Source organism: Fulmarus glacialis, unplaced genomic scaffold (genome assembly GCF_000690835.1).
Source record: "Fulmarus glacialis isolate BGI_N327 unplaced genomic scaffold, ASM69083v1 scaffold7247, whole genome shotgun sequence".
NCBI lineage: Eukaryota > Metazoa > Chordata > Aves > Procellariiformes > Procellariidae > Fulmarus > Fulmarus glacialis.
Window position 1 is genome coordinate 165,806 of NW_009221243.1, and position 22,597 is coordinate 188,402.

Genomic DNA, 22,597 nt, shown 5'->3' on the forward strand with positions numbered 1-22,597 from the left:
TAGCACAATTTAAAATGGGATTAAGAATTAGCTAAAACACTAGAGAATATAAAGAATACATAAATTAAAGAAATACTGTGGGCCAGCTCCCAGAGTCCTTTCTCCAGAAGAGCTCTGACTGACGGGAATTTACCTGAACAGAGAGCAGGATTTAGACCTAAGGGTCTCAGACAGCCACGGGGTAGAGATAAATAATGCAAGATAGAGTAATATGTTTTACTTAGTGCACATTATCTTTTCCTCATGCTTTTTAATTTGGATGGGAAGATTTAAAACAAATCAGTTCTCCTAAATGAATTGCAATTGTTGCTAGCACTATGGCTAATTTACAGGACACTGCTTCGAGCATTCTCATTAATCAAGGATTTAAAAGTCAGTGGAAAATCCCTTATTTACAGTGAGTGCCTAATAGGATAACATCCAACTGGTATCATCATAATACACAGTCGGATTAGAATGTCTCTTGGGCAAGTTGTTCAAATTTGTTTAAGAAGCGATACTCTAGTTGTAAGAGATTAAAAAAAAAATTAAAATAGCACGTGTACAACCTGGAAAGCCAGGCAGAATTTCTTTTGATTCCATCTTCTTTTCTTTGTGCATTTTCAGAGCTTTTCAGATTCATTCTGCGGATGTGGTTGTACAATTTAAAATGCAGTCCATTGTAATATGTGGCTTCTTAAGAAGTCGGACATCTGTTCACATTTCAGAAAAAGGATGGTAGAAAAAGCTTACAATTAACATGCCAATATAAAAAATGGACAAAAAAAAAAAAAGACATTTTGTAAAGCTAGAAGTCACTGCATAATGTCGTTTCTGACAATTATTCATGGGTGTGGCCCCTGCAGGAATAGGTCTTGCTTACATCAGTCAGGTCCGCTTGCAAAAATAAAGACTTTGGGCTTTGTCTCTTAGCCAAGAGAGAGTTTAAAATATCACCAATCTGCCACCTTGCCTGAGGAAGGAAGTGGTGACTATTTCAAGAAAGCTCCCGGCCAGATCAAAAAATGATGCTCTAGTCATGGCTTGAATACAGTGACAGTCTGTAGCTACGGATAAATATCAAGCTGCCTCAAAGGTTACTACCATGGGTTCAAAACTGGTACCAGCAATTATGGTTGTGCCCCTCTAATAGTGCTCTCTGAATGCTATGTCATTTAAAAAAAAAAATTGCAAATGAATAAACAATACAGGAAAGTAATTTTTTTTTATTTTTCAGTTTTTGCATGACTGGGCATAAACACATACCTTCTTATTCAGTTTTATGTATGAAGCCTGTTATATGAGTGTACCGGAGAAATATGATCTAAAAATTAAATCACCAATCTGAATTGTGCATTCATTAGCAGTATAATGGATCCTGCATATTTTCTCCTGTAGTATTCCACCAGCTCTCCTTTAAATCATAGCACCCTACAGCTACTCTGAGTATAGTTTATTCCTTTCTTGTTCAATAATATACTTTATCCCATGGAAACTGCAAGCAAATCCAAATTACACAACAGTTAAAAACTAGCACTCCTAAATTATTATATGAATTATAAACAGCATAACCGCTTGTGACTACTGTTTAAATTATTTTAGATGAGAACTTCAACTGTGTAATCAAAACTATTCTTATTTACTTGTACAGCTTTGGCGCTTAATTATACCAGCCAGGCACCGTTGTGCTCGGTGCTAAAGGCAGCTGGAAGGAAAAGGCTCTGCTCTGAGGAGCCTATAGTTTGATTTCCGACCAGACGCAGCAAATGAGTGTGAGAGAGGGGAGCAGAGGATGAGAGGGGTCAGGTGAGGATGCTACTGATAAGCGCTAGCGGTCACGCAGGCTCCGATCTAGCAAATTTTCCAAAATGATGCTCCAAGACGGCAGGCAGGAAGGTCAGGAAGAAAGGAGGCAGAGAAAAGCCAGGCAGGAGCCCGCGACTGGCCAAGGAGATGCTGGGAACAGATGGTGCCTGGAGAGCGCTGCCGAGGCCGCAAGCCCCTCCGAGGAAACTCGGCGTCTGTAAAACCCCGTCCGGCGAGCGCAGAGGCGAGGACAGCCGGGGCGGCGCAGGAAGAGGCGGGCAGCCCCAACAGCCCGACGGTTAAGGCACGGGAGGATGGAGGATGGTTGTGTGGGGAGGGGAAGTAACAAAGAAAGTGAGAAATTAACGGCAGCAAAGGGGACAACGCGGTGAAAGGGGATGGCCAGGATACAAGGGAGTTGATATCAACAGACCTGATTATGCGAAGATTAATGGGTAAGAATTTAATGACTGGTAAAAAAAGTCTCAAAAACATACTTTCAGATGTAGGACTCAGAAATTAAACCTCTAATTCTCCTTTTCCCCTTTTCTGAAATGCTTGGTTATCATCTCTGCTTACACGACTTCATTTTTCCTCCTGAAAAAAAGCTTATTCAAATACTTGCCGTTTAGTTCAGAGAGAATCAGCTACAACTGATATTTAAACACAGAGGTCTGCTTCAGCTTAGCAGAAGGGTATATAGCTAGAGCCATGGTATAAACAAAGGTTTTGGAAAACCAACAGATATACACTACTGCCTTCCTCGTTAGCTGTGGCAAACATTCCTTTAAAAATACGGTCCATGCAATGTTTACAGAAGGGAGATCAGAGCAGTCATTTTGTACTTCTGCGCTTCTGAGGCAGCGACGGACTTTCCTAAAAACAAATCCCTCGCATATATTTCTTTTTTCCCCTATTTTTCTTCTAAAGGGAGGAAGAAAGTAACCTAAACCAATGGGAATGCTGGCAGAAACCAATAGGGCATGAAAAATCACAAAAGAGTTCATGTGGAAAAAATCAAATTTCATTTTTTGGGATGAGATTAACTGCGCCGTTTTCTAGCCAACACTGTGTAATTTAAACTTCATTTTCTGTGTATGAAGCAGATCTCTATGACTGGTTGTTGAGACAGTTGTAGAAAGAAACTCAAACATGTCACATTAATCAGTCGTACTCTTCAGCTAGCTTCTCCCTGGTGTTAATAACCTCCCATTGCATGAGGCAGTTTGCTGAGAAAGATGCTATAGTGATCTAGCAGTAATATCAGCTCTAGATGACATGCCGTTTGGACAACTGCCTCTAAAGTTGTATTTAACCTGCTATAGGTCAAACAAGTACCTATGCATCAATTACTGCTTGTCCACCCACACACAAAAAGTATTTGCTCGGCATCGTGCTACCGAAAAACGTTATTCCTGGACATGGATATTAAAATGCTAATATTTCAAGCACATACACAATATTTATTATATCTTTTATTAACTGCAGACATATTATTACCCTGTAATGTGAAAATACAGTAACTGAAAATCGAAACACTTTCTCAAAACTGCCTCTCATCTAATTAATACCGTCATGTTATTTCTTGAATCGGTCAGTGTTTGACACAGGGAGAAAGCAAAAGCCTTGATTAACAAGTTCCTCTCACAGAAAAAAAAAAAAAAAAAGAAAAATCTAGGATATAATAACCGAACACAATAAGGCCTTTCAGTTAGTGAAATGAGCGTTGTAGAAATTAAACTCTGAGGCGTAGGTAAAAAGCTCAAGACGATGCCTCGGATGCCCTGCAGGCCACCTCCGGCCTCTGTCCCCAAACCTCAGCAGTGATGGGAACAGAGCTGCCCCACACAGCAAAGCAGAATAACATCATTTCTGGCCTCCACCTCTCTACATAAGGTACAGAAAGTCTATCTTTCCATGTAACAACCTTAAAATCCACAGTATTATTTCCATGCAGAGCAGCATTTGTACTACTTCTCCAGCTCCCCTCCTCCCCCCAAACATCTAATTCTCATGGGCAAAATTACCACCAATAATGGAAATATATTTGAGAAAAGGATTTACAGTAAAATAATGTCAAAAAAACTGCGTGGCTTTCCTTTAAGCTCTGAATTTGAAGTTAATTGCTTTGGTCAAAGACTTAGAGCCATTTGTCTCATCTGGAGAAAAGCAGAAGCAGAGCTGAAAAAATCCACATGCTGGCAAAGCTACAACTTTTTACTTGGACAGCCAGCCAGGCAGCACTCTGCATTAATCTTTAAAAATAAAAGTATTACTAATTAAAAACAAGTAAATAATCCAAATCTTTTCCTATCAGGTCATGGCCCTTACCTCCTGCAACATATGAATAACGTTAGCTTCACAGATGTAGACCAAAACCAATTTCTATATTCATTTTATTTATGAATGTCACTTTTCTTGTCCCCTTGTGAAACTTTTTGGGAGCTGCTGTCTGGAAAACTAACCCACTGTTTTTCCTCCCTGTTTCTCTCCCTGCTGGGCAACTAATTAAAACACACACATCTCCATCAATATATTTTTCACTGGCCACTCTTCCATATTTAAAGGCCTTGCAAGGAGATATTTAAGACTACGCACACTGCGTAACAGCAGGGGCTATTTGGGACTTCTCTTCTTGAAACAAGCTGATCCCGTAGTAGCTGTGGTTCTTGGAAGCAGAGCAAGCAGCAACCACACGGCGACAGAGTATCAAGGATGGGAGTCACCGGTTCTCAGTTTTCGGCAGGAGGAAGAAGGTTTATTTTTTGAAGTAATTACTTCGTTACTTGATCCAAGTCTTAAGTTACAACCCAGGGTTTGGTATTTATAAAGGGAACAACCGATGTTTACCACGAACGTTGGACTAATGCTTCAAAACGGTGCTGGCTGCAATGAAGGGTGAACTGTCCATTTTTCACACCCTTCACAACAAGGCCAACTCGTGTCATGAAAACCCGATGGCATGTTTTGCATGAGGAGTCATGTCAGCATCATGCACCTTTTGCATTGATAAAGACCTAAATTTGTTTTGCAGTGCCAGAGGAATGGACCAGCATTTGACTTCTTTCCTGGAAATGGTATGACATGGTCTTGCTTGTGATTGATGCAGAACTACAGGTACAGTGAAAAGACCAAACTGTTTCTATCCCTCTTACTGGAGATACTGGGGAGGGGTGGCTGGCTGGGAATAACAAATGTGTGAGCTCTGTACCACGTCTACATCGCTCCCTTTGCCGTCTCCCTCCTTTCTGCAGTGGGGCTGATGGAAACGGGAGCTCACGTCCCTCCTCTCAGGACTCCTCTCTCCGTGCTCTTGGGAACTGCCGGCTGACCCCACAGCTCGGTCTGTCCCCGGAGCCCCGAGCAATCCACGTGAGGTTGTGGGCAGAACCAGCCCAATGGTTTCTCATTCCGGAGGAAAAAACACAGATGAAGAGACATGGCACAAACCTGAATGCCCAATGGTTTCTCATGCCGGAGGAAAAAAAACAGATGAAGAGACATGGCACAAACCTGAACCTTATCCTTGAAAGTAGATACTGACATGCAACATGCCAGCAAACAAATCACTGGCACCTAACTGCATAATGCCTAGTATATTATTTATACTGTGCCATTTGTTAAAGCAGTCATGGCTTGGATGAAGAATGAATGAATCGTCACATTATTTCTCTCTCATCTAAGTTGTAGATTCACAATGGTGTAACATTTCGGTTTCCAGAAATATTTTTTTTGGCTAATTTTCATTCTGCGATCACAAATACTTCTGTCAGGGATCCTACTGATCAGAAGCAGCTGTGCTTCTCTTCAACTTACCTTTTTCACCTGTATTTCCCCCAGGTAACTAAAATAGGTTGAGAACAAGGGACAGGTAATCTGTGAACTTTTTAAAAGTCACTTGTGCTTTCTTTCCCAGATTCTCTTCAGAACATCTATATTCTTCTGTCATAAACACCATACGTCATTACAGCGCAAGAACGAGAAAAATGCAGTTTGATTTTTGTTTTGTTTTTACGTTTGCACTAAACCTAAAATATATGGAATGGAATGTGATTGATGAAATGCAATCCTATTATTTTCTCCTAGGCAAGAAAATAATAATGTTTCTGGGCATTATGCTTGTATTTTCTGATATCATTTTATATTTAGCCATCTCTTTTGCTGAAGTAAACATTTTGGTCTCCATTAATTCTGAACTCACAAAACACAGTGGAGACTTTTGCAGGTTCTTTTTCTTTTTAACCCAGAGACTCTGTGCTTATTAAACTGCAACATTACAACAGTGATAGCAAACCTTTTAATTTATATTCCTGTACTACCAATCACATGTACAGAGATTGCTGAATTTTTGGAATATGAGACTTACTGCATTTGTATTCATCTCAAAAACTCAGGCATAGCGTTATTAAAGACTTCAAAAATGACTGAGTTTTTGCTGGGGAGGTGGGGTTGCTTTTAATTCACCAGTGAGCTGCTAACATAGGCTATTTTTTTGCAACTTAATCACATGGTTTAAGACCATTCTTAGCAAAACTTAGAGAAAAGTCTGGAACCACCACTGGACACTTTTAAGATTTGGCTGGACAGGGTGCTGGGCCATCTTGTCTAGACTGTGCTTTTGCCAAGAAAGCTTGGACCAGATGATCCTTGAGGTCCCGTCCAATCTGGTCTTCTATGATTCTATGATTCATTTAGTTATGAAAATCCCCCTTATACAGCAACGTTAGAAAGGCAGTTACATTAAATTACACTTCCATCTTTTTTTATACAATTACAGTACTGCCAGTTTTACTTACTGTGAGTATCCCTGACTATTAAATTGTGCCACACAAGAATATCTTGCTCCACTGATATCCATGGGAATTTTATTACTGGTCTCAAAAGAGAGGAAGGCAAGAAAAGCCCTTTGCAAGGAATACTTCCTGCAACTAATACGCAGTCTCTATTCTCACTTACCGTATTTTCAGGGTGGAAAAAGCTTTCCTATCTTGTTTCAAAACACAGAGCACAAAATAATAATTTTAGAAGAAATGTAGAAAACCGCATAAACTATCAGACTGCTTTTTAGCCATTTAGGTAAACCAGCCATCTCATCTTGCCCCAGAAAGAGACAAGTGAAAGACAGAGACAGTAAAGAGAAAACATGGGATCTTCTATTTAACACTGACCTACCCATACCAAGGACTTCAAGTTCATTTGAGCACGTCTTTGTCTCAAGGCAAATTAGTTTAAGTCAGTCAGAGCAGGTAAGCATCTGCTGGTATCCCTCTCCCAACCCTAGTTTTCCTCTCCTGAAGGAAAGACGAGCACCAGTCCCACTGCCAATACTTTCCTTCCTTGATTTTTACAATAAACACTAGAATTTAAAATTTTCAAGGGGCTAAGAGGGCACATTGTTCCCTCCCAGATACTAGCTCCTTTGCCATATATTATCCCTCAGTATCGTGAGCCTCCCCCGGTTACACAGGTTTACCCAAAGCAGAGAAAGTAAAATTGAAGCTGGCTTCCCACAAACCTGTCTTTGAAATATGGCTTTTTCAAACATTAAGCAGTTAGTTCCACTACTAAAAATGTGCCACATTTCCTTATCTTAATGTTTTAATTTAAAAACTCAAACAACATCGGCAGGACCAGGGAAAGTACTAAGGAAATAACCTACTAGTTTTGCAGGGCCAAGAAATGTCCTACAGAGCTTCAGTCTGCAAGTGCAACTTGTTAATACTACCAAGAGTTAGCTACACATGCATTGGAAGAAGACAATGCCTAATTGCCTTTCAACTAAAGTAAGAGTTTCATTAAAGCCACTGTTTTGGAGATACAGTTAATTAGATGGTTTCTGAAAGTGTACATTTGTCACAGAGGTATTTGGGTTTGTTAATGATGCCTTTATTTCATAACTGTCTACCAAAGGGCACTCAAAATTCAGGTGAGAAACATGCTACAGGAAAGCAGCAACCCTTCGCACGCCTGGGAGATGCTCTAGGTGATTGCTGCGGCAGTGGCATGCGCTTCAGATGGCATCATTTAGCCTTCAAGAACCTATGTACCATTAATTGTTTCCAGGCTTCAATTTTCTTAAGTAATCACTTTCAACAAAAAGCAGAGAAAGTTTAAACCCGTGTTATTTGGATAAGAAAAGTTTTATCTCTGCCACTACTTTAGTGCTGTGAATTCAATATACGTCATAGACTAGTACGATACCTACACTTAGGACCCAGTGTTTTCCATTTTGAAGATCTTTCTTTTGAAGATCTGCAATTGCTCTCAGTTTTATCAAATTAGTTATTTAAAGATACATTCCAACCCCACTGGTACTTTTTAAAGTACTTTTTAAAGGACTTTTTTAAGCCTGGGTGTATCAAATCGCAAGTCTATGTGCATGCACACGCACTTGTAATAAAACACAGTTCCATAACTTCTCAGACCAGGTTAAGCAAAAACGAAAAAGAAGACAGAGATGTTATTTACATGCAGACATTGTTTACAACCATGTTGCTAATCAGGAGCCTACTTTTTTCATCACATGTATGAAAATCTACCCAAGGGTGTCAGCCTAAGAAAAACTGCAGCTCACACAGGAGGTCATTTGAGTCTGGGACCTAAAAATACGGTCTTGCTTCAGAGGATACGTAGTGGTTTTCCAGGACCAAAGAGAGGAACTGAGACCCGGGAGACAATTTCTCCTGTGCTGTGCATACTGCTGCTGATGGCATTTGGACAGTGAGGAGGAGTAGGCCAGACTTGAGTAGGAAGGAGAGAGAAATCAGGCTCGGAACGATGGCAAGATGGGATACTGAGATGAAGAGCCAGAAACGTGTGAAAGGTAACTGAGATAAGCTGCTGGAGGATTTGGGAAGAGAAATGAAACACTCTGCTTACTGTAAGGCTGGGGGGGACCACACCATTACAAAGGGAAGAGAGGATGGGGGGACAAAGAGTCACAGTACATCAGCAAAGTGGCACACGGAGAGCTAAAAAGAACAACGGGCATGGGGAGGCTTGGGGTAAGGACAAAGGATGCTGGACCAGCCACTGGCAGGAAAAATTACAGGTTCGTAGCCATCAGAACAGGCACCAAGATTTCAGCTCTCCATCCACTGTCGGCAGTTATCTGCTAATCATTCTTGCAAAGATTTCAACTTTTCTGCAGATGTCTGGTCTATGAGGATCCATTATCTTAAAGGACATAAGTCTAAGACTCCCACTAATCGTTGTTACCTCAGCCTCAGAGATCTGCGAGGTGGATCCACAGGCTCCAGCTGTGCCAGCTGTCCACTTTGGGGTGTCAGTTTGATAGTGCATAGTGGAATATGTTTCTTTTGTCCGTTTTTAAAGAAACTGGGAAAACCACATGCAAAACATGTGATTTGGAAAGTTTTAAGTGTGAAAGGGAACAAACGCCCAACAATTAGGGGATGCCAGAACTCGAGTTTGATGTGAAGCCTTAATTCACATGCCTTGTGCCTGCACAATCTGATGCCATCTTTAATAACATGCTGGTACAGATTAATAACAACATATTTGAATGTCAGCTGGTGTAAAGCTATACAGTTCCAGAGAAACAAAATGTTCACACTTCAGTTGTGTATTTGGCCCATCATTCCTTGTGATATCATTTAAAACTGAACACCCAAACCCATAGGGAATTACCTTAAACTGGAATGTGCTTAAGGCTACGTACTAATCGCTGTTCTGACTGCAACATGGCATGTTTCTGAGACATACTCCAGAGCCATTTCTGTTGTGAGGTAATCCAAAAAATCTAAGTTAAAATTATTAAGTCACGTAAAGTCTGATGTTTCACCTTCATTATTACATTATGAGCAATTACTAGGAATATGGCAGAGAATTTAAAATAGAATGCAAAGTGAGAAATTAACTAGCCATGCACACCCATTTATTCAGTATGGTATTATATTTTGACAAGGTCTTTCTATTCTCTGGCAAGAGCCTATACGTTATCTTTTAAAAGTTCTTTTCATAAGACCTTATGATTTTATTTGTTGAAATACAGCACAAAAGCAAGGAAATTTTATTTGATTGGAGTGCAAACAAAAAGATAGTGTAAGATTCCTCTTTAAAACTAAAAAGAATTTCATAAGACCCAGGCTTAAACTCAGATGGGAGTCCAGAAGTTGTTCTTGTTGGTGCAACTAAGACATTCAGTTGGCTCCCTAAATAGTCACGCTATGTCAGAAAAGGCTATAATTAAACTCCCTAAGTCTGTCAGTCTTGTCTATATGGGAATGTTATTGTGATATAAATGAAGTTAATTAAAACTGGTATAACTCTCAGGTGGATAAAGTTATGCTGGGGAGAAAGACCAGATGTTTTCTGCGTAGCTTTGGAGGGCAGCGTAAGCTACCTCCAGCCAGCCCGTGGTTTTACTCTGTGCATCAGTAGGAGGAGTTGAAGCGGTCAGACTGCACCGGTTCATCCCTACTCGTGTAATGGCTTCAACACGATGCGTCAGAGCCTTTACGGGCAAGCCGTTACACTCACGCTGACATGCTCGGAGTGTCTGACCGCATAGCAATCTCTTCCACACCTCAACTCTTCAGATTTAGCTCTCTTCCCTGTCACAGCTATGCACTGCTGTCAGGACAGCAAACTGCACAACCAAAACAATGCAGACCAACGTATGAGAAAATCTGAATTAAATAAGACTATTTCAGTCCTTCTCCCACTGGTTCAACATCAAGCATCCAGGCAGTTTGTCACTGTCAGCACGCCCCGAGTTCCTTGTGTTGGACAGCCATCGAAGGGTCATGGTCAAGTCTCTTAAGCTTTTATGAGTCTGAGGAAGCTTCAACACTCTCTCACAGCACCTTAGAACAGGGAGGTGTTTTTTTCTTTCTTCCCCCCTCTTTTTTTTAAACATCTTTACAAAAACTTGTAATCACTACATTCTCCAGATTTCTTAGATTCCCCAGATTTCTTAGATCTGAACAAAGCTATAAAACTACCTTCACACATTGCCCATCATTGATTTCTCACGCCTTTAGTATTCTTTGTTCTTACACAAGGGACCCAGCCTCCTCCTCCACTGCTGTTCTCCTAAGGTCTGTCCTTTGGAGTGTGGGACCTCTCTCTTCTCCCTAATATCACTACAAGATCCATTTTTTATAACCTCTACTCACCTTTGTCTCCCTGCTGAAAGACTTCTAATTAGCCTGCTCGGATAATCAAAGTCCTCTGTTGCCCTCAGTGTTCTCTACCTTTCACAGTCATCGTTCAGACTTACTGCGTCACTCTAGGACCCAGGGCGAAATTATTTCATCTGTTGCTCTCTGTTCATCATAATGATAACGGAGTAATACTTCTTCACTTAACGTTACCCATATATCATGAACTTTAATAGCTGTAATAAATTTCAACACAGAGGAAGAGATTTTGGGCTGCTTGGAAGGGACAGGCATGCAGGAGCTGCCTGCAAAGCACTGTTCAACCCCTCTCCTCCTGGATCAGCTATCAAGCAGAAAAAATAGTCCTCAGACGCATATGAATGTTTTACATTATGACACCAAACAGGCGAGTACTCCTTGGCTGCTCTGTGAGGCACCCTTTGCCGTTCGGGGCATCCCTTGCTAGTTTTATCCAACAGCACAAAGCAGGAATTGGAATCCAGAATCTGGCCAAAAAAATTACATAAATGCAAATTGTATTAATAGCGTCCCTCAAGAAAGCTGATACGTATGCAACGGTGTATTTCAGAGCTTTGAGCCAAAGAGTTCTTAATAAGCACAGACACAACCTACATCACAATGTGCAGCAATTTGAAATAAGAGAAATAACAACTCTGAAGCCTTATTTTGATTGATTTTTACAGAACACTAATGTCACATCTAAGCACTCAGACGAAGAGAAGGAAAAACTCCACAAGTTAGGTGAGACCACCCACAGAGAATTTCTTCACCTGATCACACCAGTCTGCAGAGATTAATTGTATGGAAGAAGCCACACAATGTTGAATTTCATGATAAATGGACACTATGACAGCAAACGATTTCCCCTAATGTTCCATTATGCTTCTCAACATTTGAAATTTAATTACTTAAAAAAAAAAAAATGCAAAGCCATCAATACCTTCACCATTACACAGTATTTTCAACCTGCGAAGGCATTTTGTTTCACTGTAACGAAAACTTCAGGTGTGAACCCAAGGGAGGCAGATCTCAGACATTATGACAATGTTGCTATAGCAATTATTTGTGGGAACGTGCATCAGTTGCATTTTAGCTCTCAAGCCTACTGCTCAGCTCACGCATGCTGTTCATAACCAGAATATAAACTGCCTGATGCTTATTGTATCCTAATAAGATTTGTAAATTACTTATAGTGATGTACTTCCAATAACTAGGAATGGAAGAATAGTTTTTGTTACTAATATTTAATCATGTTCAGAAAAACCCTTTATATCTATGTATTCGGTTAGATAGTTCAACTGCTCTTTTCCATGAAGTTATATTCTAAAAGTAATCTATTACATTTTCTGAATTATTGTGCATAATACATTATTCAAATGGGGTCTGCTTTGAATAGTGGTTATTTAAGATCAGATTAACATTTGGAAGCAAAAGAAGAAAAACTTAGATCAAGATAAAATTCTATAACCATTCAGCATAAACGAGGGGTGTGAAAACGCAATGTTCAAGTATTCTCAAAAGCCCAAGCAGCAGATAAAGCAGACATATCTGAATCACCCTTGCATGTATTTTGTCCATTCAATAATACTTCACTGCTCGGGTAAAATAAATTTTCCTGGCTACATTCATTAAAAATAAATGCAATTGTGCAATGCTTGTGATATTAATGGGCAGCTTCAGGCCTCAAATCAAAACCTCAGAGCCGAAGTATCCCAGTCTTTGGAGAGTTTAGGTTTGAAGCTAGTTCAGCCTAGCAAAGCAATCTATGAACATAAAACTCACAGATAACAGACAAACTACCTCTGCAGAGCAGACCCTCCGGGGTGCTCAAGTCATATACTCAGCCAGCTAGAAGCACTTTCTTCAACCTACTGTTCTTTAATCTCCAATTAATTTTATTAATTGATCTTATACTTTTAAAACTGCTTCAGCAGCCAGAACAGGATGGGTCCTAGGAGTATATAATGCTTAATTTCACAACGAAGTCTTTGGTAATGAAAGATCCATCATGGTACAAAGTGAGTGCCCTACATAAAACGAAGCCACAGGGGACCTGGCTATGTTCTGCATTTGCTTACCAAGATGACAGAACTTCTCACCAAACTCTGTCAGATACACAGTGAGGCAGTTCCTTAATGTTTCCTTCCCAGTATCTGCAGCCTATCGACTTAATATACACATATTTCAGCACGTCTTAATATTTTGCTTCAGCATAATGAAAATGTTGCAGCCTCCCTCCTTTGTTCTTTCCAGCCGCCTTCTGCAGCAACGTCTGAATTAAAGTAGGTATAAAATATCTACTTATGCAAATTACACTCAGATATTTGGGGGGGATGAAAATCCTAGCAAAAACCATGTATAACTGAGCAAAGCAATCATTTCTCTTTGGTTTTTTTTCTTGAAATAAAATCCACGAGCCCTTTTCAACACATGAAGGTCATACTTCTTAACCTCATCCATCAATGTGTGGAGTAGGCTAGCCACTCCCTGTAGTATTTTTACAGGTAATAGAGCAAAGCCATTTTCTAAAACGCACTTGACACATGCTAATGCTCAGTCTGGAGGTACCTGCTTTGTTTTCAGTACACACAGGCTGCCCTGTCAACCCTTGGCTATTTTATTCTTTTTTTTTTAAACTCCAAATAATAAAACAAGTGGTAACCGACATTACTAATTAGCAGTTGTGTATAGAGCTGCTCTTTAGCTTCCCTACCCAATTCTCCACATCAAAAATAGGTGGAGGAGAGGGTGAGGTTGACATTTAAGAGTACAGTTCTCTTGACAGGTGACAGAAATATGGACATCTACACAGTCCCAGGGGCTTTACTGACTGGGGAAAAGATGTCTAGGAAACCCAACTGTAACTCCACCCCGTAAAACGGGGGACACCCTGACACAGAAAAAGAAGGGAGTCAGACATCCTCCCCCGAAAGCTGTGGCCTAGGGAAGCATGGGCCCTGCAGAGCTGAGGTACCTCCTCCCAGGTTACACCGTACTCTTTTTTTCCTCTGAACTTTGTGATGTGCTGTAATTCTTTCTCCTTCTGAAACTCACCCCCTTTTTTCTTTATTAGCCATAATACCAGCTAGCTGTAATGCTGTACACCCAAGGAAAAGCCTGCTGTCATGCTCTCTCCTATCCTACCATTTACTTGTAAACACAGAAAATCTCCAAATGCCCTCAATCTCAGCTTTTTAGAACAACACAGAACTCAGAAAATCCTTGTTTTCCAGGATGGCAATGAGAAATACACATTTTCCATTAATCGGCTGCTATTTTCCTAATTCATATGGGGTTTAGTGCTGGAAAAACAGAGGAAATGAAAGCCTTCCCCGCAGTCTTAAATCATTTTTTGGTTATGGATTTCCGTCAGGAGGAATGATCACCTTGGCGTGCAAAGCTCCGCACTTGCAGCTTTATCCAACGGCCTCCTATTACAAAAGCAGGAGGGAGAGCGAACGGCCGATTTCTTCCCCCTAAAACCTTCTGCACCCACAGCTCAGTTTTGATTGAACAACATCAAGATGGCTTTATGTGGAAAGCACCGCGAGGAAAAGGTGGGCACTAACCCACCATGAAGAGAGGGGTGGCTGATAGTTTCCAATCGGCTCATCAGAGAGGAATTAGTATTTTGCTTCCCGACGGCAGGACGGGGGTCCCGGCCAGCGGCTCCCATCTGCTATTGAGCAGAAAGCACGGCACCCCCGCTCCACCGCACCTACTGCCATCGCTCCACCATGACCGGCTGTTTCTTCAGCTTAACGGTGAACACCAGCAGACAGGGTGTTTTCAGTGATTCTGTTCTGAAAGTTAAATCTGCCATTATAAGATTATGCTAATAGCTAAACCTCAGCCGTACGTGTCAATTTGTACTTCGGGAAGGCTGTTATTCCCTGCATCAATTTAACAGGAGCAAACCCAGCATCAGGCGGTTCTCATGTACAGAGAAAATGTGCATACAGCAAGTGCCACCACCGCACAATGCCGCAAATCAGGAGCTCTGGAAATGCCGGAGCGAAGCCTCCACGAGGTGATTATAATCCCCAAATGCTGACTTGGAGATGGCAGACTTCTCGCAACGGCATATGCAATTATAGCGAGCACTTGCAAAATTTATTCTCCATTAAACATGTAGCATAAGTATCAATAAAGATCGTTTGTCTTCTATTCCTTTACTACCGATCTGACCTTGTTGTTAATAAAAGTAAGAAATAGCTTTTTTCATCAATATAGGAACACATGTAGATTGATATTTATCACCACACGGTCTGCTTAGAGCCCTTCTAGTTTTCTTTGAAGGATCACAAATTATTCACAACACAGCGGGGTTTCTTCAGTGATCACATCTGAGGCATTTTATACAACATCCTTGTTTTTGTATCTGATATCAAACCCTATAAACCACATCATTTTATGGGGAACCTGAAATTGGATTCCTCTGCAACAGAACATTTCCTCCCTCGACTGTCTGCAGCACTTCATAAAATATTTATTGATAGGGTGCCTAAAAATACACATAGGCCAGCACAGCTTTAAGATGGATAACTATTTAGCAGCCACAGACTAGATTTCACACCACAGGGTTCTTATTAGGCATAGTTGCCTAGAAATCACACTTATTTTCTGACACGATTATAAATATTTTCATTTAAGACAAATAATTCAGCTCACTGAACAGACAAAATCATATAATTTTTACTTCTTCAAGGCTCCCCAGCAAAAGCTGTGCTCCAAAAACACAGGGAGGAGCCAGGTGAACAAGTCTGTGTCTTTCTGCCTATTTCTCTTTTATTTGAAAACAGAATTTAATTACTCTCTTTGTGACACACATCGCATATTCCTGGTTGAGCTTCAGCATGAAATGCAGAGATGCTGTTTTGGGCCAGGCATTTCCCGGTGCGACTTCACGTGATGCTGAAAACTCCTGAAACTCCCCTGAAGTCCCCTGGGCTTGGCTGCCTGCATACGAATGAGCCAGGGCTCTTCTCCGTAATGCAAATGGCAAGGCAGCCCTCTTTCCTGGCTAATTAAGGCAGCGACAAACACTTGGAGACGCACGACTTCCCCGGGGGAAACGTGGCACCGGATTTTGCACCAGCAACGGAGACAGGCAGAGACATGCACAGCCACTGTCCCACCCCACAGCTACTTTCTGACCGGCCCCTGCCATGACTACGTTGGGTGCGTTTCCAGTCAAGCACCAAGAAATCACCCGCTGCTTCCACGCGTTTTGGTCCAACTGGCTTCCCCAAGTGCGGATGGCAAACGAGAGCCGGCACTTCGGCAGTGTCAGCAGCGCTCCCTCTCCGTCGCAACCGCCTGCTATTTGGGAACCTTTGCTTGCGAGAGAGAGATCGCCACAATTCCCGGCTCTTCTGTAATGGATGCTGAGGGGTTCATCCTCCTCTGTTACTTATTAAAGTTACAAAACCCCTACCTTTCCATTATTGCACCTTTTTTTTTTTTTTTAAGATAATTAATTCCCCTGTGATACAGGGATCCCCTCCCAGCACTCCGGTTTTCCACTCTCAGTGGGGTTCGTATGAAACACACCGAGGTACCCCCTATTACTTGTAAGGCTGCAGTAGGCTGAGTCTGGCCCTACACGGTTTCTCAGGCTGTACTGTACTTTCCAGAAAACATGCTCCGCATGTTAAAGACACACCTTAACGTTACACCACACACCCAACTTGAGCACGCCTACAATTAATTTGCTAGAATATTTTATTCACGAGCACATCTGTTGCAGTGTATTTCACCATATTCAAGGGACTAGATAAAAGCCTGTTCTCCACTGTCTGTAGGCGTATAATGCATCCATCTCGTGCAAAACAACAGCGCTGCTTTCCCGAAAGCAACGGCTGGAGGAACGGAATACTACTGAGAATTTCTGCTTGATGAGTATAGCAATCTTAATTGAGATTTAATGTTTACTTTACCTGGTTAAGCACAGAGAAAACACCAGAGAAATTAGTGTGAAACAAAAAAAGAATCGTTCAAAAGCTAATTAACAGTGGTTGAAACTTGCTCGGTTCAAACAATAACCTGCCCAAGCAACGGGCGCTTTCCAGCACAGCAAATGCTAAGCCTCACAGATAAACCTTTGAACTCGCTGTGTTGTTTCAGGCTCCCGAACCACTAATTAAAACAGAATAATTTAAAAGAAAGCGTAATCTTACCTGCAGAAGAGGAAAATGACTAAATACTTAATTCTCCTCTCGTACACAGTGAACTAGAAAATAGGCAGAGTGAGCATGTGTGTGTTTGTGGGAGATTCTGCGTTTAATCCATGCATTTCATAATGTTTAGAAAGATACAACCACTGTTTCACAGCTGCTTTCACAGAGGTCACTGCTGTATGACTCAAAACTTCATTAAAGCGCCAATTCGAAGACTGGCGAATCTTTCCATACGGTTGTATTCAGCTTCAGATCGGGTCCTAACTTCAAAGTCTGCACTGCCTTTCCCACATCAAGAAGGACCCAGTTCTGGAGATGCCACGCACTGCGTGCAATGGTTTTAACCTTGCCACTTTTACTTGCAAAGGACTATTCACATTTAGAAGCACTACAGATTCAGTAAACTCATTATTTCTGTCCCAAGTCCAAGCATTTAGATCAACCCCCTCCCACTTACACAGCCTTATGTTTTGCAAAATAAAACTAATTTAAGTCTCCCTGCTTCTTTTTACATAGGACAATCACCCATGACCTCCAAGAGCCTTTACTATGCTTTATTTTTAGCCCTCCTGCTCTGCCTGATCTGGTAAGAGAGCCACTTCAGCTTAGAGAAGCGTAAGCGGCAATGCTTCAATGCACAGTTGAGAGCTGGGGCCACTATTGGGTATACCCAAGAGAAAAACAGTACTTTTGCAACAGCAGCAGCAGTTCAGCACTAAAACATAGAAACATGCAAGCAACAAATAGCCCTGATTATTCTAGACAGGAAAATTATCTGCAAAGTGGAATGCCAGAATCTTAGAAATACATGCATGCAACCTTCTTATCAGACATGGTATCTCATTTTCTTAAGCAATCAGGACCTCCTTCGAGGACCCATTCTACTTCTCGTGGTGGTTGGTCTATTTTTCTCATTCCCTGTGTTTTTAGCTACTGGGGATAATAAGAATATGGATTAATGACTGATTTTAATGTCATGTAACACTGGTAACATACATATAATACAGTAATTATATAAGCAACTGTCTCTATAATCATTCTTCAAGGAATCACTATCTACAAATCTGCCACTTTGTCTTTAAAAGTACAACCCTAACCTGTCAAAATCAAATTGGATTTTCATTAAAATACTGCAGGAGTTAAGCAAATAAGCTACGGAACCATGCCTTGCAACAAATCAATATGTCATGCCATAATTTATACTGTGGAGAGCCAAAGTAGAAAGACATTTATGTAAAACAGGAACTTTCATTTTGTTGTTTTTTTTTTTCTTATTTTCCTCTCCCACAGAAATCCAGTGCCCAGGTGGCCAAGAAGGCCAACGGCATCCTGGCCTGTATCAGAAATAGTGTGGCCAGCAGGAGTAGGGAGGTGATCGTGCCCCTGTACTCGGCCCTGGTGAGGCCGCACCTCGAATCCTGTCTTCAGTTTTGGGCCCCTCACTACAAGAAGGACATTGAGGTGCTGGAGCGTGTCCAGAGAAGGGCAACGAAGCTGGTGAAGGGTCTAGAGAACAAGTCTTATGAGGAGCGGCTGAGGGAACTGGGGCTGTTTAGCCTGGAGGAGAGGAGGCTGAGGGGAGACCTCATCGCGCTCTACAACTACCTGAAAGGAGGTTGTAGCGAGGTGGGGGTCGGTCTCTTCTCCCAAGTAACCAGCGATAGGACGAGAGGAAATGGCCTCAAGTTGTGCCAAGGGAGGTTTAGACTGGACATTAGGAAAAACTTCTTCACTGAAAGAGTGGTCAGGCCTTGGAACAGGCTGCCCAGGGAAGTGGTGGAGTCACCATCCCTGGAGGTATTTAAAAGACGTATAGATGAGGCGCTTAGGGACATGGTTTAGTGGGCATGGTGGTGTTAGGTTGACGGTTGGACTTGATGATCTTAGAGGTCTTTTCCAACCTTAATGTTTCTATGATTCTATGATTCTAAGTGCCAACACCTATAGCCATACCTATTAGGGGCTAAGATATACTGGGCACTGAAGAAATTATGGATGTTAACCATGACAAATAGGAAGGCCTATGTTTGACCTACACCACTTTTGCTGTTCACCACAGGACAGATGTGAAAGCACAAGGATATTTTTAGAAGAAAGGAGATGAAGGAATATTTTGTATTACCATGTAAAATGCACAGATGTTCACAAAGGCAAGAACCGCTTCAATCAACTCCTTGAAAGACAAAAGTGGCTTCAGCATTGTGCCCCAACTCCTGCATCCAAGCCTGCTCTTTGTAACGAGTGCAATTTCCCTTCTAACAGCAGCATCTAATCTCTCGTTTTCATTAAAGGTTCAACATTATTAAATGAAAGACAATTAAAACAATTTCAAAATCAAACAGCAAAAAGCCAGAATTGCTTTACAAGCAAACTCTTCCCCTAATTGCTCTTTAAATTCATCTCCCACTTCTGCCCCTCTCCCATAATGTCAACTGGATTTAAGTAGAAGTTTTCAGAAGCAAGGATGAATTCCTCTGGTGTAATTCCACTAACTGGGTCTTTAGGTCTTACTAGGCATTACTCCCACTGCTGTCAGTGGGAGTAAAATTCCCAGTGGGAATTTTGCTTGGATAAAGACCAACAGATGTATCAGCCTCTATGGCCTCAACAGGTTCTGCAGAAGTTCAGATCATTAAGAGAAAAGCCCCTGGATTAGGATTATTTGATCTGTTGTTCCACTATTACTGAGACATCTTCTTAAATAAATGGACTGTTGCTAACAGGCCACTTTGGTAGAAAACATGGTTATTCTAGATGATGACACAGTTCATGTAGAGAAATATTTCTCAGCTAATGGATGTCTTCCTTAGGGTGACTGTGAAAGGCCACCCCAGAGCTCTTGAGCCATTGTCAAGGTCAAGCATTCTTTGTCAACATTTTGAAACACGGATATGCAGAACTAGAACATATCATGTAGCCTTTGTTACCCCCCAAAATGTTTTACTCTCATTATTATAATAAACACAAAATGGTGATGACTTTTAAAAAACATCAACGCTGAAGAAGGCATCAGCGACTTGAAAACTGCTGGTGTCAGGAAAGAAGCATCTGAAAAATGTCCAATAACAACAATCTAGTTTAGGCTCTGTCACTAACTAGTAATGCAAGTCCTCATTACGGTATATAGCTAAGTTTATGGTTATGTTTTGCACTTGCAGGTTGTTTGGGTCTTGCTACATTAAAACAATGCCTAGTGAAATGATAGAAAAATAAAATAGAAAAATATGTTCACTGTTCAGCATTCCTAAGCAACTAATTTAAAGGGCCAAATGAGCAGTGCTGGACATTTTTTCCTGCCTAAAGACTTCTAATACATACTTACCACTAGAAAGGTCCACCTAAAACTATAATGCTAGAAGAGGACTTCGGAAGCAGACTGGACTTTATGACCCAGAAATTCTTTTTCAGTCTTATGTTCTCAGCTTAGGTAATTATGAATAAATTCCTGTGTGGGTGAATGAAGCACTGTGAGTTTTTGTTTAAAATTTGTGTCTTGAGCTAGACTTCCCTGGCTTCAGTCAGAGGTCTCTCTTAACTGAATTGAAATTTTGCTAGCTGGAAAAGGCTATGACATTTCTCCCATGCCAGTGATGGGTGAAGACTCTTTCTATTGGGAGATTCAACAAAGCCATTTCTTTCTGGTTTAGAAATAGCAAGGCTAAATTTGTTTGATGTCCAGTATTTGTGCCTGATAGACTCTCCCTCTGCCCCAAAACAAACAGGCAATAAAAAATGCAAGCACTGATCTAGGCAAGCAAATCATTACCTGTAACTTCCCCAAGGCGGGGGGGTGGGGGGCGCGGAAAACAATGGTTTTCTTCTCCTTATCAAAGGGTTTTGGTATGTAAGGCCACATTCATGCTGGAGAGCTCTCCAGCCAACACCACTAACTCCCTTCCCAGTTTAACTCCCAGTCCTGCTGCTGTTTTAGCACGCAGGAAGATGCCCGAAGACTTGCAGACACCCACTCCTGTTTCTGGCAGCTGCTTTTTTTGTGGCATTGCGCCTGACCGTCTTACCAACACACACCTCAAAATGTGACCTCCCCCAGGTACTCTCACAGATGTATAGTTTCTGTAGGCTCTCCCAACCATAAATCTGTTTGCAGGCGGTGGTCTGCAGCAAGACTGGCCCAGACCTCATTCTCTTCTTTCTTTTCAGGTAACACTTTAGTGCTCTTTAATCAGAGAATATCACAGAGCTTTTGCAACTATTCCAACTCGCTATCCTCCTTCACATCCAGAAAACCCAATCCCCACAGTGATAAGCTTTTCAGCCCTTTTTTTCCACAAAGAAGTCATATTGAAAAGGTTTTAAGACTTTGCTAAGCTATATATGTCCCAATCTACCTTTGCAATGTTACTTTTGACATGGAAAACGGGCTTTATGGGCTTTACGAAATTAAGGGCTCCAACAGTTCAGTTGCACATTTCAGGTTCTACCACATAATTTTCACATTTAATATAAACAACTCCTAATGGCTACATTGGGTGAGCAAAGTGGAAGGGATACCTATTTTATTAAACCTGGCAAAAACCTGGCTAAAGCCTGACTTCATTTTAAAATCCCCAAACTCTCTCTCCCCCAATGCCTTATGTTTATTGATGCATCTCAGAAGCCACAAACTGAAACCAGTTTCTAATGCATCTTCTAAAGGTTGGCTGAAATACATGTAGAGATATAAGAAACAGCTTTTAATGAGCATCATCTTTTCCATTCTCTAGTTGAATGGATCTCTTGATATTGGGAACTTTGGATCTCAATTGCTTCATTTTACGCTTTTCCACGCTCAGCTGTGATAGCAAGCTGGCCTCTTCTGCTGCCCATTTATTCACAGGCAGGAAACTTCCCTTTTGTGAAATACTCCATCAGGCAACTTTGCTAATTGATTGCTTCCAGCAGTACAACAGCACCTGACAGATATATGCCAGATGTATCGTGAACATCAGCTGAAATGATCCCACCCTGTCCTGCCTCTGTCTTCTCTGGTGAACTTTGGCATCAACCAACTGCATATTCAGCTACTTACCAGTTTCTCCAGGCTGCTTTCACTCCTCCCCAAACCAGCCCAATTCACACCTGATTATGTTCTTTCTTGTTACAGCTTTGGGAAAACACAAACAGTGTTTAACAATCTTCTCCAGCATCACTACAGCCCTTCCTGGGGACAAACACACAACTCCTGTACTTTCCAGACTGCCACCAACTGCTTATCCGTTTAATCCTGCATTTTGGTAAATTCACTGTGATACAGAGATGGACAGTAATCGTGAAGGAATGTGTGCTGCAATCCATGGGGTCAAAGCCTGCCTGCATCTGCCCTCTATTCAGGTCTTGCTGGAATTGAAGTTTTCATAAATGTAGAACAAGAAGAAAAGAAAACTTCCTTGTTGCCTGCTGTAACCCAAATCCTCTCTCTGTGCTTACCCTTGCTCTTTGGCAGTGCTGTTGCCTGCTGCAACCCAAATCCTCTGTGCTTACCCTTGC